The sequence below is a fragment of the Eurosta solidaginis genome, chromosome 1 (assembly GCF_040869045.1).
Source record: "Eurosta solidaginis isolate ZX-2024a chromosome 1, ASM4086904v1, whole genome shotgun sequence".
In the NCBI taxonomy this organism is placed as follows: Eukaryota; Metazoa; Arthropoda; class Insecta; order Diptera; family Tephritidae; genus Eurosta; species Eurosta solidaginis.
In genome coordinates this window covers 305,930,878-305,950,176 of record NC_090319.1, presented here as the reverse complement: position 1 = coordinate 305,950,176, position 19,299 = coordinate 305,930,878, and the positions used below count along the sequence as shown (strand labels likewise).

The 19,299-nt window shown below is 37.6% G+C and overlaps 2 protein-coding genes across 7 annotated transcripts in view; one reads left to right on the top strand and one right to left on the bottom strand.

Annotated features, from left to right (window-relative positions):
• GatB (glutamyl-tRNA(Gln) amidotransferase subunit B, mitochondrial) overlaps positions 1–19,299 on the bottom strand; it is a 159,874-nt gene that overhangs the window by 43,462 nt on the left and 97,113 nt on the right. The window contains exon 10 of one of the 5 annotated variants that reach the window (XM_067761387.1): positions 1,545–1,656. The exons of the other annotated variants lie outside the window; for them this stretch is intronic. The gene's annotated coding sequence lies outside the window, so the exon portion shown is untranslated. Of the gene's footprint in view, positions 1–1,544; positions 1,657–19,299 lie in introns of those variants that run through there. 5 annotated transcript variants of the gene reach the window in all.
• Positions 1–19,299, top strand: part of Root (ciliary rootlet coiled-coil, rootletin) — a 132,660-nt gene that overhangs the window by 49,715 nt on the left and 63,646 nt on the right. The gene's annotated exons all lie outside the window — the stretch shown is intronic.

Genomic DNA, 19,299 nt, shown 5'->3' with positions numbered 1-19,299 from the left:
TTTAAGCAATCCCACATAAAACAAATATGTTAAAATATAAATAAATATGTAGGCACTTAAGTATCATATATATTATTTCTAATTGCTGTTTTTATGTACGCGTCCCTTTTTCGCTCTTATTTGGAATCCAAATCTATAAATAACGTTTTGGTTGTAAAGTTGGAGATATAAGCAAGCTTTGACCAATTTTGGTCGTAGTGCTTTTTTTAGCTATATTTTATTAAAATAATTTGTTAAAAATAAACGATCTTGAGCACACAAAGAAATCTATTTGTATTATGGCACTATTGTGAATATTTGCACTGCATTACCGGCAGTTGCTATCATACGCTAGATGGCAGCGCAATCTGTAAGTTTTAATTGATTGATAGTACAGCTGATTTTTGTTGATATTTGATAAGAGACATTTATATTGGTTGCGTAAGATGCGCACAGGGTCTGGCTCGTTATTTCTTAATGTAAGTATTGTTTTCAATAAAACCGTTTAACTAAAACTTTTTTCAAATAATTTTATTTTCAAGTTTTTAGTTTTTATTCGATTGCCTACTATTTCTTATTCTATTTAGTTCATTTAGTGCGTCAAGGACTCTTTTTTCATAAAATGATTTCTATTTCTATATGTAATGTGTTTTCCAAATATGAGCCAAAAATACGGTTTTTTGAAATATATCGATCCAAGCGTCATCTAGCGGAGTTTTTTCTTCTTTTTATTGCATTGTCCTCGGGTTCTGAACTATATTCCAAGGGAAATTACTTAAATTTCAATTACAAAATTCATAAGCAACGCACAACGGTCAAGCTTAATAAAACCGTTGTTTTTTTATTTTTAATAAAATAAATTGGCGTGTTATCGAAAAGTTATCGATTTTGTCATAAAAAATGTATTATTTTGCTATCGATTTCTTATCGCAGTGTTAACAATTTGTTATCGACATATTATCGATTTATTAACGTCGACTGGTCGGTTTGTTATGAAACACATACATATATACCTTCAAAACTCTAATATAAAATCGATGACACACATATAACCCTTCGAAGCCGTTAAGGAACCAATAAAAAACTCGACGATTGTAATTTCCTATCAATAATAAGCCGATAATAAAACAATAAACTTGTCGATATCGAGGAAGATCTGCTCAAAAAGGCCGAACCTATTTGTTCCTAGTAAAATTACCTCTGTTGTGGTTTAACTTCAACCCCTGAGCGAGTTCTAGTTGAATTATAAATATTATATTCCTAGGCGTACACATTTATGTTTACCCATTAAAATAATTCATTTGTTGATTGTACGAATGCTGTAAATTCCTGAACTTTTTTCTGTGTTTAATGCTTTCGTGATATTTTTCAATTAAAACATTTTTTTTCTTAGAATATTACGTCTATCAATTAGTTGAACATTCAATTTATTCCAAATTTCAACCAATTTATCAGTTACATGAGGAGTTAAATTTGTATGCGAAAACATTTTACTTTGAATTTTAGCATGATCACTTAAAAAAATCTTAAAATGTCTCGACTACAGTGTAAATTCAGATTATTTAATTCACTTGATAAACCAAATGCAATTATATCGTGTTCAAGTATATGTGATAAAGTGAATTCAGATGATGTAGAAGGATTTGGTTCATCCATTTCAAATTTAAATACAAAAAGCTGTAAAGAAAAAAAATCGATAAGAAATTTGTTAAAAATGATAATATAGTAGTTAGAAGTTCATTTTAGGCTATTTTCTCATAATTTAAGCCTGATATCTCTACTAAAATTCAAAAACACTATAGATATTAATACAGACTCTGAAATGTACGTAAAATACCTTTAAAGTTAGCCCAATGTGATATTTTTCCATCAGAAGCTATGAAGATTTTTTGGCCAAACCCTACATTCATATGGCAAAATATCTATTTTGTAAAAATCGGGACCTCGAAATCAGACTTACAGCTATGGTCTCTTCAGCAACTTTTCTTAGAATCATCTGTAGATTACGTTTTTGCTATACTCCTGATGAAAAAAAAATCCATCCATACAATTTGATCCGTTCTAATATATGTATTCTAGTTCAAAATAACCAATAACCGCAGTTACTAAGCGAAGAGTTTTAGTATTTATTATATATATGTACATATAATACATACATACATATCTACCATCTACATGGACATCATTTGTGTGACAAAACAGCATAAAATCAATGCTCGTGTCCCTGGATACCAGGAATTTGTTATTTCAATTGTTTAATTTGCGTCTAACTTTTGGGGGAACAAAACTCCAATGTTCATAAAATTTTGGCGTTTGGAGTTTTTCAAAATTTAGTTTTCTCAGGTTGTGCATTAGTGAAGGTTAGGAAACTTACTAGCAAAATTTCTGAAGCTCCTAAGTGTGAGTGAGGTAAATAATGTATTGATACATCAATCTTCCTCGAGCACCAATTAACGATATTGCACAAATAAGAACCTAAATTTCTTTATTTTAAAGTGCAGTTTTCATAAAGACGTGGAAATAAAAAGTTGGTATGAGAAAAAGTAAAAAAAAATCACTAAAATAATGCTGAAAAATAAATTTTCTTTTGAAAAGTGTTATGAAAGAATTAAAAAAAAAACACTCTTAACTTAATATTTCACAGATAAAGTTAAGGTGGTTTAGATATATATCATTGAAGATTCACGATGAATATCATTTCTGTCGACTGTTTTAAGAGCACTTCATGAGTTCCCCATTCTATCGACGTCTATATAGAACAGAAGACTGTATAGCAGTGTTAGAGCTGCCGAAGAGCAAATTATAATTCACTGGTTGATTTTCCAAAACTATATTTTTAACACGCACACATCATCAAATTCATGTCTCTGTGCGCTAAATATCCAGGCTAAAAAAACGAAAAGAAGCTATTTTTGTTGGGCGGAATGAAGATCAGTGTTGCTGTTTAAGCTTTTTCAAGCTAAATTAAACTTTTTTTCTCATTTTAGCTTGAAAAATTATGATTTAGATTTAAGTTTTTTCGGAATTTTTTTAGCGCTTTTGCAAAATTTTGGAAAATCTATATAAACAGTTTGATGTAGATTCAATTTTAAGAACATTGAATGTATTTGAGCTGGATGTGAAAGGGGCTCAAGAATAGGCGGAATGTAGGCTGAATTCGAGGCTTAGTACATTTAATAATGCAACATCAACCTAATATCGTTTTCGTGCCGAGTGTTTGGCATTCGATTCGATTGGTTGTTTCATCTGCTTCGAAACTATTGCTGAGCGAAATTGAATTTTTGATTTCAGAAACATATAACTGGCATGTAGACAAAAGAGCTACATGCGGCCCTAAACGACGAACTTGAACCATTGCAAAATGCCTCTACCAAATGGGATAACACAGGTTTCAGATTTTAATTTTGGGTACAGGTATCACAGTTTAAAAACGCGTATGGGAAATATTCTTTTGCCAGTCTTTTAAAATTTGTTTTCTAATTTTTAGCTTGCCACTTTGGGATGCAGAAGTGGAGCAAATTTGCTGTACCATGAATAACGTTAGATATACGAAGCAGCGAAATAAAATTCATTAAAAAATGTCAAATTCAATTTGGTACGTAAGATAAAGACTAAAGAGTAGATGCCTCACAGTTTCAGGATCCTCTTCGTTGCCGAAGCTCCTACAATAATCGTTAAATGGAGCGTCAATCCTTTCCGCATGCGGTCCAATACAAACATGACCAGTGAGAAGCCTACAACTAAGGAAAGATCCCTATCGGAGGGTGAGAAGTTCTCGCGATCTCTTCTCATTCCATTCCGGCCATGTGAGTTTTGCCGTGTGGTATCTATCATGATGCTTCCTCCTGGCTCCCGCTTCCATCAGCAGAGCCTCTTTTATCTTGAGCTTGCAGGTGGAGAGCGGCATGCCCAAACTCTTCCAGGATGGCGAAAGTGGAAGGGAAGTACCCTTTCTTGCAAGCTCATCCGCCATCTCATTACCTGGTATGCCCTTATGTCCCGGAACCCATACCAGATGCAGAGTAAACTGTTCAGCCATCACGTTAAGTGATCTGCGACAGCCTACTACAGTTTCAGAATTAGTTGTGACAGAGTCAAGGGCTTTCAGTGCTGCTTGACTGTCTGAGAAAATATAAATGTGCTTCTGAGAGACAGCCTTCTGCCTAAGGCAGTCCACAGCGTCTTGTATGGCCGCAAGCTCGGCCTGAAATACGCTACAGTGATCCGGAAGGCGAAACGATCTTTGTATCTCCAATCGTTCCAAATAGACACCCCCTCCGACCCTGTTATCCAGTTTAGACCCATCTGTATAGATCTGAATGCTGTTAGTGGGCCAATCAGGGTCATTCACCCACTGTTCCCTCTCAGGGATTAATATCTCGTATCCCTCGTTAAAGTTGGTATGTGGTTTGCAGGATTATGTCCATTCTGGTATGCAGAATCTGTCGAGCATTTCAGTATGGTTGCAATGAGGCCATGTGGTCAGTTTCCTCAGCCTAATAGCTGCACATGCTGCATATTTTATGCCTACTATATCTATAGGTAGTAGGTTCAGTATTACATTCATAGCCTCCGTTGGCGTTCTGCGGATGGCTCCGCTTATGCATAGTAGTGCAGATCTTTGCACCTTTTGAAGAGCAAGAACCGTCGAGGATTTATTCAGAGCGGGCCACTGTACCGCCACCCCGTATAGCAATATTTGCCCAACTATGGCCGTGTATATCCAATGGACTATCATAGGGAACATACCCCACTTCCGTCCAATTGCCTCTTTACATTTGTAGAAGGCAACCGTGGCCTTACGGATATTGAACTAATGAACAAATCAAATATTTATTCTCATTCATCAGATGATGAAGAACTCTATGACCAGGGCTGTTCAAAAATTATTATATTGAAGTCCAAATCACAATACATATGGAAAGTTATATGTACACTTAAACTTTTTTAAATTAAACTAAAAAAATATTTTAAATGTTTAAAAAAATTTACCCTTAATGAATAAATTTTGAAAAATTTTCTCAGTGCTACAATATTTTTGAAAAATTGTTTGTTGTCAATTTGTTTGTGTAAATTTTAATATCATACCGAAGTGCCTTGGCTTCATATGGAAGTGCCTTTTCTTTGCATTTTCATATGAAATTCAGGCACTTTTATATGAATCGAATTTATAATGGGGGGAATACGGGAGTGCTATGAATTTTTTTTTTTCAAGGTGTGAATTTGTATCTGTGCCTATTCTTCAGGTCAAAGCAAAAACAAAAGTGCTATAAGTGTATAGAGGTTGAACAGCTGTGGTCTATGATATTGAAATATTTTCTAAGAACAATTACACCACAATCTGAGTACTAGAAATCGTTGGCGGGATAGTTTAGGTTGAATTGGCCGTTCAATATAAAATTCCAATAGACTGAATGTGTCCATAGTGCTACCCCAAATAGGCACCAGGTCTTATGTTATTGAATACTCCATCCCTTTGGCAAATACTAGAAGTTTTCTAGGACCTAGCTTAATTGCTGCCTGAAGATCTGGCAACTTTATGCCCATCGTGAGCCTTAAATCAGACCTCTTTGGGGATATGAAAAACTTTGTGAGTCTAATGTCGTGGGCGTGCAAATGATTCTAGAAATTCTGCAGCCCCGCACTTCAGTACACGCCTTTCCTGCTTGATGGATGCTATGCAAGTTCTGCCTACCGTTGATTTCTCACAAACGTATTGGGACGTCTACCGTCGATTCATCAAGTGCTGCACCTTCCTATGCAAACTCCTCGACCTTTCTTCATTCTATCGCTGTATGACCGGGAACATAATCTAGATGTATGGTTCAGCCTGAGCTAGGTTTCTCCAATGTTTCTTTGCATTACAGGACACTTCTTGACGAATTACAATGCGAGATTATCGCCTTAGTCGCCGTATATCAATATATATATTGATGTGTTTGCAGCTTCACGGCTACAATTTCCAACTGAAAGACACTGCAGTAATCTGTCAGTCTGTAGAATCCGAATTATTTCTGTGTCGACACGGTAAACATTAGATCAGACTCCTTCCGTAAATTTGGAACCGTAAACACGTCGCTGAACTGCTATGGCCATACGGTCTGCACTCGAGCTGCCTCGATGCCTAACGCTATATTTTTGGCGATTAGGCTTGCCGGAGGGATGTGCAGAATAGCATGCAATGCTGATGTTGGGGTAGTTTTTAGCGCTACTGGTATGCTAAACATTGAAATTCTGCATACCTCTTCTAGTTTTTTGTATACGTCCTTTTTTTTGAGGAAAACGCAAAATATTACAAAAATATTCCACAAACAATAAGTCTCTTGGTCAAAACGTATCCAAAACAATAAATATAATATACAAAAAGTTAATAAATTCACCAACTCAAATATTTTTAGGTTACGTATATGGTGAAAAACCAAAAACCAATGGTATGGTTATGGCGTTAGCGTTATGGTATGGCATCATTAATTGATTACATTGACTACTCAAGTCGTTCTCTAAGGTTGCGGGACGTGGTTCAGTTTTATCCAACCCTCAAAGACTGTTCTAAACACTTCTACAATCGTTCCACGTGCCATCGGCACCAAAGCAGGGAGTATCCCGTCTGGACCCGGCGATTTCAACTTGGAAAAAGTTTTTATCGCATATTCAATTTTGGTATTTGTCACCAATCCTGGTACTACTCGCTCCGTATCTGAGGTGTAGATGTTGCTACACAACTCTTCCGCATGATCTCCTTATGGAATGTGAGTCAAGTGACTCTTCACTTCACAGTCTTGGAACTGTATTTCCGTTTTCCGCAACTTTTTCCCGCTTAAATATCTTCTTTACCTACCCTCTAAGACTCAACTCCTTACTGCACCATGGTGGCTTTGATTTTCCCTTGAATCTTCTCTGGGGACAAGCGCTGTTGAACGCAGTTGTAAGCGCATTTGAAAACAAATTGTTATTTCAAAGGAAAATAAAAAAAATAATTATAATCAAAATTATTATCTACCCCTTTTACAGATCATTTTCGATTTCCTGAATCACTAATTACTATAGATAAAGAAAAAAATTCTATTCACCATAAATTTTGCAATTATTGAAAGAAGAAGTAACGTGCATAAATATAAGTCAATCAAATTAACAAATACGTCGTCAATTAGGCACAAAAATGCAAACCGCACAAATATCTGTATGTACATTAGGGTGATTGCCATTATAAATCAACTAGCCTTTACCCGCGGCCCCGTCCGCAAGGAGAAAATGAAATATGTGGGCTATTCACGTTAGCCTGCTTATAAAGTTATCTGTTTAAAATTTTTTTTCTGTCTAATGCATTTTATTTTTGTAATTGAGTAAAAAAAAGAACTTTATGAGCTGATAACCTGATAGGATCCCAAAATGATAACGAAATTATCCAGAAAAAGCCACGAAATGACCCCGACGCTATCGCGGACGGATCCCGAAAACCATCCAGAAACGCCCCGGAAGTGTTTCCAAAAGTTACCGAAGTAGTCCCAAAAAAACCCGAAATGACAACGACACGATTATAGACTTATCCAGATAACCACACAGAAATGATGCCTGAAGGGTACCAAATTGATCCCGAAATAGTCCCGAAAAAGTTCCGAAATTACCCTGACGGGCTCCCGGACGGATCTCAGAAACCATCCAGAAAATATCCAGGAAGGGTCCCTAAATTATCCCGACTAAGTCCAGAAAAAGTTCCGAAATGGCTCAGAGGGGATCCACGATGGATCGCGAAAACCACACAGAAATGATTCCGGAAGGATTCCAAAATGATCCCGAAATAGTCCGGAATTGACCCAGATGGGATCCCGCACAAATCCAGAAATGATCCCGGAAGGGTGCAAAAACTATCCCGGAAAAGTAACAAAAAATCCCGAAATGGCTCCTACGGCATCCCGGACGGATCCAGAAATGATCTCGGAAGGGTCCCCAAATGATCCCAAAATGGTCCCGAAATGACCCTGATGGATCCGGCAAACCATCAAGAAATTATGCCGAAAGGGTCCCAAAATGATCCCGAAATAATACAGAAAAAGTCACGAAACGACCCCTAGAGGATCCCCAAATGATCCCGTATTAGCCCCGAAAAGGTCCCGAAATAACCCCGACGGGATCCCGGACAAATCCCGAAAACCATCCAGAAATGATGCCGGAAGGAATCCCAAATGATTCCGTAAAATTCCCGCATTGATTCCGACGGGATCCCGAACGGATACCGAAAATCATTCAGAAGTGATGCCGGAAAGGTCCTCAAATGATCACCTAATAGTCCCGAAATGACCCTTAAGGGGTCATGGACGGATCCCATAAACCATCCAGAAATGATCCCGATATATTCCCGAAGAAGTCCCGAAATGACCCTGACGGGATCTCGAACGCACCCCTAAATGACCCTGACGGGATCCCGGACAGATCCCGAAATCCATCCAGAAATGATCTTGGGAGGGACCCCAAATGATCCCGAAAAAGTCCCGCAATGATTCCGAGAGGATCCTGATCGGATACCGATAACCATCCAGAAGTGATGCCGGAAAGGTCCTCAAATGATCACCTAATACCAAAATGACCCTGACGGCATCCCGGACTGATCCCAAAATCCATCCAGAAATGATCTTGGGAAGGTCCCAAAATTATCCCGAAATAGTCTCGGAAAAGTTCAAAAATTACCCTGACGGGTTCCCGGACGAATCCTGAAAGCCATCTCTAAATAATCCCGAAAAAGTCCCGAAATGACCCTGACTGGACCCCGAAAGGATCCCGAAAACTATCCAGAAATGATGCCGGAAATGTCCTCAAATGATCACCTAATAGTTCCGAAAAGACCCTGACGGGATCCCGAACGGATCCCGACAACTATCTAGAAATGATGCCGAAAGGGCCCGCAAATGATCCCGTATTAGTCGAGAAAAAGTCCCGAAATGAACCTGACGGGATGCCGGACGAATCCCAAAAACCAGCCAGAAATGATGCCGGAAGGGACACCAAATGATCCCGAAAAAGTCCCGCAATAATTCCGACGGGATCCTGAGCGGATACCGAAAACCATCCAGAAGTGATGCCGAAAAGGTCCTCAAATGATCACCTAATAGTCCCAAAATGACCCTGACGGCATCCCGTACAGATCCCGAAATCCATCCAGAAATGATCTTGGGAGGGTCCCAAAATTATCCCGAAATAGTCTGGGAAAAGCCCAGAACTTACCCTGACGGATACCGGACGAATCCTGAAAACCAATCTTAAATGATGCCGAAAAAGTCCCGAAATGACCCTGATGGGACCCGGAAAGGATCCCGAAAAATAACCAGAAATGATGCCGGAAAGGTCCTCAAATGATCTCCCAATAGTTCCGAAAAGACCCTGACGGGATCCCGAACGGATCCCGACAACTATCCAGAAATGGTACCGAAAGGGCCCGCAAATGATCCCGTATTAGTCGAGAAAAAGTCCCGAAATGACCCCGACGGGATGCCGGACGAATCCCAAAAACCATCCAGAAATGATTTTGGAAGGGACCCCAATGATCCCGAAAAAGTCCCGCAATTATTCCGACGGGAATCTGAACGGATACCGAAAACCATCCAGAAGTGATGCCGGAACGGTCCTCAAATGCTCACCTAATAGTCCCAAAATGACCCTGAGGGCATCCCGGACAAATCCCGAAATCCATCCAGAAATGATCTTGGGAAGGTCCCAAAATAATCCCGAAATAGTCTCGGAAAAGTCCAGAAATTACCCTGACGGGTTCCCGGACGAATCCTGAAAGCCATCCTTAAATGATCCCGAAAAAGCCCCGAAATGACCCTGACGGGATCCCGAAAGGATTCCAAAAACTATCCAGAAATGATGCCGGAAAGGTCCTCAAATGATCCCCTAATAGTTCCGAAATGACCGTGACGGGATCCCGAACGGATCCCGACAACTATCCAGAAATTATGCCGAAAGGGTCCGCAAATAATCCCGTATTAGTCGAGAAAAAGTCCCGAAATGACCCGACGGGATCCCGGACGAATCCCAAAAACCATCCAGAAATGATGCCGGTAGGTATCCCAAATGATCCCGAAATAATCCCGAAATGACCTCGTCGGCATCCCGGACGGATACCGAAACTTATCCAGAAATGATGCCGGAAAGGTCCACAAATGATCCCCTAATAGTCCCGAAATTACCCTGATGGGATCCCGGACGGATCCCGAAAACCATCCAGAAATGATGCCGGAAGAGCCCCCAAATGATCCCGAAAAAGTCCCCAAGTGACCCCGACGATATCCCGGAGGGATCCCGAAAACCATCCAGAAAAGATGCCGGAAGAGCCCCCAAATGATCCCGAAAAAGTCCCCAAATGACCCCGACGAGATCCCGCACGGATCCCGAAAACCATCCAGAAATGATGCCGGAAGAGCCCCAAATGATCCCGAAAAAGTCCCCAAATGACCCCGACATACTCCAGAAAAGGTTCCGAAATGGCTCCGAGGGAATCAACGACGGATCGCGAAAACCATACAGAAATGATTCCGGAAGGATCCCAAAATGCTCCCGAAATAGTCCGGAAATGACCCAGATGGGATCCCGCACAGATCCAGAAATGATCCCGGAAGGGTCCAAAAACTATCCCGGAAAAGTAACAAAAAATCCCGAAATGGCTCCTACGGCATCCCGGACGGATCCAGAAATGATCTCGGAAGGGTCCCCAAATGATCCCAAAATGGTCCCGAAATTACCCTGATGGATCCGGCAAACCATCAAGAAATTATGCCGGAAGGGTCCCCAAATGATCCCGAAATAAAACAGAAAAAGTCACGAAACGACCCCTAGAGGATCCCCAAATGATCCCGTATTAGCCCCAAAAAAGTCCCAAAATGGCCCTGACGGGATCCCGAAAGGATTCCGAAAGCAATACAGAAATGATGCCGGAAAGGTCCTCAAATGATCCCCTAATAGTCCCGAAATGACCGTGACGGGATCCCGACAACTATCCAGAAATGATGCCGAAAGGGTCCGCAAATGATCCCGTATTAGTCGAAAAAAAGTCCCCAAAGGACCACGACGGGATCCCGGACGAATCCCAAAAACCATCCAGAAATGATGCCGGTAGGTATCCCAAATGATCCCGAAAGTCCCGAAATTACCTCGTCGGCATCCCGGACGGATCCCGAAAATTATCCAGAAATGATGCCGGAAAGGTTCCCAAATGATCCCCTAATAGTCCCGAAATTACCCTAATGGGATCCCGGACGGATCCCGAAAACCATCCAGAAATGATGCCGAAAGGGTTCCCAAATGATCCCGTATTAGTCGCGAAAAAGTCCCGAAATGACCCCGACGGGATCCCGGACGGATCCCGAAAACCATCAAGAAATGATGCCGAAAGGGTTCCCAAATGATCCCGTATTAGTCGCGAAAAAGTCCCGAAATGACCCCGACGGGATCCCGGACGGATCCCGAAAACCATCCAGAAATGATGCCGGATGAGCCCCAAAATGATCCCGAAAAAGTCCCCAAATGACCCCGACGAGATCCCGGACGGATCCCGAAAACCATCCAGAAATGATGCCGGAAGAGCCCCCAAATGATCCCGAAAAAGTCCCCAAATGACCCCGACGATATCCCGGACGGATCCCGAAAACCATCCAGAAATGATGCCGGAAGAGCCCTCAAATAATCCCGAAAAAGTCCCCATATGACCCCGACGAGATCCCGCACGGATCCCGAAAACCATCCAGAAATGATGCCGGAAGGGTCCCCAAATGATCGCGAAATAGTCCCGAAATGATTCCGGAATAGTCCCGAAAATGTTCCAAAATAACCCCGACGGGATCCCGGACGGATCCCGTAAACTATACAGAAATGATCCCGGAAGGGTCCCAAAATGATCCCGAAATAGTCCCGAAAAAGTCCCGAAATTACCCCGGCGTAATCCCGGACCGATCCCGCAAACCATTCAGAAATGATCCCGGAAGGGTCTCGATATGACCCTTACGGGATTACAAATAAGGTGAAGCTAATTATAAAACCATGTTAATAAGGCAGCAGGCGCATTGGAGCGAATAAAAAGTTAGATAGAAACATACAGGTAAAGCTAATAAAAGCGTGCTAATAAAAACAATTGATGGAGTGCGGATGGCGGGAGTAGAGGAGAGGACCACTGATCGTTCCTCCAAAATTGTCTAGATCTCGTTCTGTATGTACCAGATACCAAAAACTATTGATTTAGGAGAAAATTTAGATTGAGTTATAACAATTTATGGATTTTACACAAGTGGGGGAGATAAAGGGGGGCGGGCGGATGTGTCACTGCTTACTTTGTAAGCCCTCGACTTATTTGACCCCTTGAGTCTGTGATATTGGTGAAGGCCAGTATACGTAAAGTTATAATGTGTAAAAATTATGAAAAATAATTTCTCGAAGGGTCGTGGGACCCCCACCCCTCTTTCCATGTTCGAAAAAAATTTCGCTAGTAGACTACTGTCTGTGTCCCAAATTTCATCAAAATCCGTGTAGCCATTTTGGCGTGATTCAGTCGCAAAGACGAAAAAATATAATAATTAAATTATAACTGTTCCTAGGGGGCGGGGACCACGCCCCTTTTGAAAAATATATAGCTAGTAGATCCTTCTAGACTATTGGCTATATGTGTGCAAAATTTCATCCAAATCGGTCCAGCCGTTCTTGCGTTATTGAGTCACAAAGACAAACGTCTGGACAAACATCCAAACATCCAAACATCCAAACATCTAAACATCCAAACATCCAAACATCCAAACATCCAAACATCTTAACATCCAAACTTTCCCATTTATAATATATATTAGATTAGATTAAACGGGCTTTTCCTTTCATCTCCATTTCTCTTTTTTCCCCTCCATTACTTTCTTTCCCCTCCTTTCCCTTTCGTTATTTTCCTTTTCCCTCCTTTCCTTTTCTTTCCTTATTTTTTTTTTTGTTTTAGTTTTTTCTTTACTTCATTTATTTTTTTGTCTTCTATTTTTTTTAATTTAATTTTATTTCATTTTCTCTTATTTAGTTTTTATTTTTAATTTATTTTATTTATTTAATTTATTTTGTCTTTTTTCATTTTTTGTGTTTTATTTGATTTGGTTTTATTTTATTTTTTTTTTGCTTTAATTTATTTTATTTTATAAAAAAATTGCTTCAAATAAATGTTTTCATATATTTAAAAAAAAAAAAAGCAATATGGGCAATCCCCGATTATTAAAAATATTTTATTTTACTTTACTTTATTTCTTCTTTCTTTTTTAATTTGTTTTTATTTTATGGATTTTTAATTAAATTTTTTTTATTTTTATTTAATTCAATAAAAAACAACAAAAATTGTTAACACATCACAGAGCACGGGGAAAAAGTGTCAATAAATATGAAAATATGGCATCATTGTCATAAAACAAAACCAATGTTCACAACGTTTCTTAATTGTTAAGAAACAGAATAGAAGTAGAAATTATGAAGACAAACAACCGCTATGATAGCTGAATTGTTACAACATCGGCCACTAAATATTACCTATGAAGGACTTCAGCAGTTCCCGAAATAGATCTATACAACGCGCTTTGACAGTTGTCTAAAATTTTTCCTTTCTTCTATTCTAATTTTATAAAAAATATATTATCCATAATAATGATAAAAAATTATTGTTAGGCCTTGATCCTGATTCGAACCCGCGATCTTACAAATCAATAGGCAGATAAAACAACAACTATTTTATTTTACTTTATTCGATTTTTTGTTTGTTTTATAACTTAACTAAATAGTACACAACATTGTTGCAACCAACAACACGAATAAATACTCCACCTTGAATATTATCATTTGCTTTTGTAAACCCTGTAAAAATCAGCAACGAAAATTACACATTTGCTCATATTCGCTAACTCGGGCTATAGGTTAGGCTAGGTTGAATTGGCCAGTCTATGAGGACCTTACATACACTGAATCAGTCCGTGGTGTTACCAGAGTTTGATTTAACTATCAAACTGAAAAATCCTATCAAAAACCAGGACCTATGCTATAAAATACCTCCGCCCTCTTGGCAAATACAAGAAGCTTGCTCTATCACGCTATACTTCCAACGAATCAACTATATACACACTCTTTGCTCGCGAGATCAAATCTGAGTTTTTTTTGCATGAGACCTGCTGGTTTTCTCAACATAACAACATCAAACACAGGATGCGTCCGAAGTGTGAGTGTAAACATTCTCATAGTTTCAAAACGTGTTTAGCATTTGCTGTGGTGCCATTTTTTAATTGATATTTTAGCGCTTTATTTAACTCTTTTAAATTTTTTTTGACTTACCTGCACTGCTCCTTGAGAATACCTATCGATACATATTGTGGCGAATTTTCACATCACTAAATAAATGCACAGCTACAACAAATGCACAAGTTACATAAACGCATTAATCATCATTTACACACATTACTCACGCACACACATGTAGTCATCAGCAGAAGTAGTTATTCACCCATACACACGAATACGAGAAACATAAACTACAAATAGGTATACATGTATGTATATTAAGCTGGGTTGATTTGCATGGACGAAAGTTAACCCATATCGCGCCATCGATTTTTCGATAGGTTTTGGGCTCAGGAAAAAAGTTCCACTAAGTATACCCAAAAAAATAATTTTCGAGCCTGCAAAATTTGAGATTTTTGATTTTTAAGGTTTTTTTCATGACCTACTTAAAAAATTTTCATTTGATTTTAAAATTTTCATGTATACCCTGTCCGACTCAAAATTGTTCGCTAAAAACTTTGATGATAACAGTTTTTTGAAAAAAAAAAAATGTTTTTTGGGTTTTGAGGAGTGTTTTGGTGAAAAAATTTATTTTTGGTTTTTGGGACTTGTTTTGGTCGAAATCGATTTTTTTCATTTTCAAAGCTCCAAATCATTTTTTATGTATATGGTTCCGTTAGACCCACCAATAAGTATACCAAAATGATCAGGGGACGAGTCAAGTTGATTTAGCCATGTCCGTCCGTGTGTCCGTTTGTTTGAACGCAAACTAGTCCTCAATTTTTGAGATATCTTGATGAAATTTGGTAAGCAGGCATATTTTGATGGGAGATTTGACATTTGTCGGAATCGACTTGGTCGGACCACTATAGCATATACCTCCCATACAATCGATTGTTCAATAAGGGGGTTTTCGCCATTTCTGCCCCACTTCTGCCTCATTTTAACAGCTAGCAATATCAAATTTTACCACAAGCTTATGTATTGGGCATAGATTGTTGTCTGAAAAAATTATCAAGATGTCAAATCCCCCATAAAAATATGCCTGCTTACCAAGATATCTCAAAAATTGAGGGACTAGTTTGCATTCAAACAAACGGACAGACGGACGGACGGACAGACGGACATGGCTAAATCAACTTAGCTCGTCCCCTGATCATTTTGGTATACTTACTGGTGGGTCTAACGGAAACATATACATAAAAAATGATTTGGAGCCTTGCAAATGAAAAAAATTGATTTCGACCAAAACAAGTCCCAAAAAAAAAAAATTTTTTTTAAAAACTGTTAATGCCAATGTTTTTATCGCACAAGTTTAAGTCGGATAGGAACTATGAGACAAATTCGTTTTCATCGGCAACACTTTTGCACGTTTCTGAAGAAACCCTTAAAAAAAATTGGCGATGGCACGATATAGGATAATAAATCGACCCAGCTTAATGTATATAATCCCAAGCATGGGATACAATTGTTCTGGAATACAGTTTCGCGAAATGACTAGACCTTAGGAGAAATGGATGAACGAGAAAACTGAGAGTATAAAAGCAGCGCAAGCTGAGGAATTAGTAATCAGTTTTGATTTAAGCACGCTATTGGTTGTGAAGTATAAGTGTTATTGTGAAATACTCTCAAAGTAGTCTAATAAAGACCATTTTGCATTATTGAATATTGGAGTTATTTATTCAACAGTTTAGCGATTCGAACGTTAGCAGAAGGTTTGGAATAAGCGGAATTCCCCAAAATTCGTTACAATATGTATGTAATTGTTTGTGCCTTGGAATTTGAATTTGTCCGTAAAAATGGCGCACAGTTTTCACTTTGCCTATTTATATATAGAAAGTCAATTCCGACACCGCCCTCCTCCTTATAAATGACACTTTAACACAAATTTCCAATTATAAGAACTTTATAAATCTACTTTAATTTTTATGGATAAGGGGGTTATTTTTATTACTTAACTACTCTACCTTTCGGCTTTTTGTAATGGTTCTTCTATAAGAAGTGGGCATGGTCCCAATTTAGATAATTTTAAAAAACGACCTGATGATGATGCCGAAGAAACAATGTGTCAAATTCAGTTCGGGTGTCGCAACCTCTTAATTTGGTCGTGAGGGTTTGATATAATGAATCATCAATCAACTTATGCTGTTACAATGTACCTTGGATCGAATAAAGTTAATACTAGTTAAAGCTATGCTGAAAATAAATCTGAGTATAAAATTATGTACAAACTGAAAGGCACACCTCCTGCCATCCCAGTTCCATTTTTTTATTACGTTTGGTATTTTGGTTAAGTTGTTATGTAACCATGGTTAGCATACAAAGTTACTCAACTTATTTTTATTACTTTCGATAAGTTGATCTAATAACTAATGCAAAATATGACATGCATACATATAATCATAATAAGCTTCGAATGCATCAAAAGTTAGATATGGGAGTTTCCACCAAATCAGACCCCTCTGAGCTAATAAATAAATTGCATCTTGGGCGACCAAAAAACCCTTACACACTTTCAGTTAATGCTACTCCATTATAATTTAAAATTTTCTTGCATTTGGATATTTTGAAGAAGTTGCTAACAGCGTAACATTTTTTTTATTACTCTTGCTCCACTACAAATAGCACATCGCTTCGAGTTTTTATTCTGCTATTTAAATAAATAAATGTAAGGCGCGATAACCGCCGAAGAGATTTTAGGCCGTGCTTCTCTTCCAATTTGCGTCGCGCTCCTTTTTCCTACAAATTGGCGGAACGGGACCTACTTGCTTTATGCCGACTCCCAACGGTATCTGCAAGGCAGATGAGTTTTCACTGAGAGCTTTTCATGGCAGAAAGAAACTCGGAGTGCTTGCCAAACACTGCCGAGGGGCGACCCCGTTTAGAAAAATTTTCTTCTAATTGAAAAAAACTTGTTTCTAAAATTTTGATGTTGCTTTGCCCGGGGGTGAAACCAGGATCTTCGGCGTGGTAGGCGGAGCACGCTACCCTCACACCACGTGCTCCGCTCTAAAACACACGTAGCTCGTAGCTCTGCTCTATGTTTTGTTTTTGTTCAGAGCCAAAGCGTAGCAGAGCATAGCAAACACTGGAAATAATTATTATACAAAGAAAAAATAAAGAAAACGAGCCTGACCGGTGCGCATCTTACGCAACCAATATAACAGTCTCTTATCAAATATCAACAGAAATCAGCTGTTGTATTAATTTACAGCTTGCGCTGCCATCTAGCGTACAATAACAACTGCCGGTAATGCAGTGCAAATATTCACAATAGTGCATAGTACAAATAGATTTCTTTGTGTGCTCACAATCGTTTATTTTTAACAAATTATTTTAATAAAATATACGTAAACAAAAGCACTACGACCAAAATTTCCCAAAGCTCGCTAATAGCCCGAATCTCCATCTTTACACCCAAAACTTTATTTATAGATTTGGATTCCAAATACAAGCGAAAAAGGGACCCGTACATAAAAACAGCAATTAGAAATAATATATGATAGTTAAAAAGAATAAAATAAAATAAAGTAAAATGAATTAAAATAAAACAAAATAAATTAAATAAAAATTAAAAAAAAAATTTAACTAAATAAAGTAAAATAAAATAAAACTAAACAAAATAAAATAAAATGAAAGAAAATATAACAAAATAAAATAAAGTAAAGTAAAATAGAATAACAAAAGTGAAATAAAATATAATAAAACTAAATAAAATTAAAAAAAAGATAAAATAAAATCAAAGAAAATAAAATTAATTGAAAAAAAGTAAAATAAAAAAATTAAGCAAAATAAAATAAAATGAAAGAAAATATAAAAAATAAAGTAAAGTAAAATAGAATGACAAAAGTGAAATGAAATGAAATAAAATATAATAAAACTAAACAAAATAAAATAAGATAAAATAAACTCAAAGAAAATAAAATAAATTGAAAAAAAGTAAAATAAAAAAATTAAGCAAAATAAAATAAAACAAATCTAAACAAAATAAAATAAATTCAAAGAAAATATAATACAATAAAATAAAGTAAAGTAAAACAGAATAACATCAAACAAAATAAAATAAAATGAAATAAGATAAAATTTTATAAAAAAAAATAAAATCAAGAAAAATAAAAAAAATAAATAAAACAAAATAAAATGAAGTAAAATAAAATAAAATAAGATAAAATAAAATAAAATAGAATAAATGAATAATAAAATAAAATTAAATTAAGTAAAATTATATAAGGTTAGGTTAGGTTGAACTGGCCAGTCCATGAGGACCTCACATAGACTGAATAAGTCCGTAGTGTTACCAGAAGTTTGTTTTAACGACCAAACTGAAAAACACTATCAAAAACCAGGACCTTAAGCCACTTACTGCTTCTAGATCTGACAGCTGTATCACTCCTAATAGCTGGAGTCTTAGCTTGGCAAGCGCAGGGCACGAGCACAGAACGTGCTCGATCGTTTCCTCCTCCAGCCCGCACTTCCTACATCTACTATCATCGACCAAGCCTAATTTAAAGGCATATGACGCCAGAAGGCAGTGTCCAGTCAGAATAAATAAATAGAATAAAATTAAAAATATTATATAAAAAACAAAATAAAATTTATTTATAATAATATGTATTCGGAAACTTATACACTTGTTATTGCAGTGTTACCGATTTTTTATCGGCTCTATTCGAAAAGTTATCGCTTTGAGATCGCGGGTTCGAATCGAGCTCAAGGCCTAACAATAATTTTTTTATCATTATTATTGTTATGATAAATTTTTTCTTAATTGAAAAAATTTTTTTTAAATTAGAATAGAAGAAAGAAAAAATTTTGACAACTGCCAAAGCTCGTTGTATAGATCCATTTCGGGAACTGCTAAATTCCTTCATCGGCAACGATTAGGCGCCACTGCTATAACCATTCAGCCGCTGTGATGGCAACGTTTAGGCGCCGCTGCTATAACCATTCAGCCATCACAGCGGCTGAATGATTATAGCAGCGGCGCCTAAACGTTGCCGATGAAGGAATTTAGCAGTTCCCGAAATGGATCTATACAACGAGCTT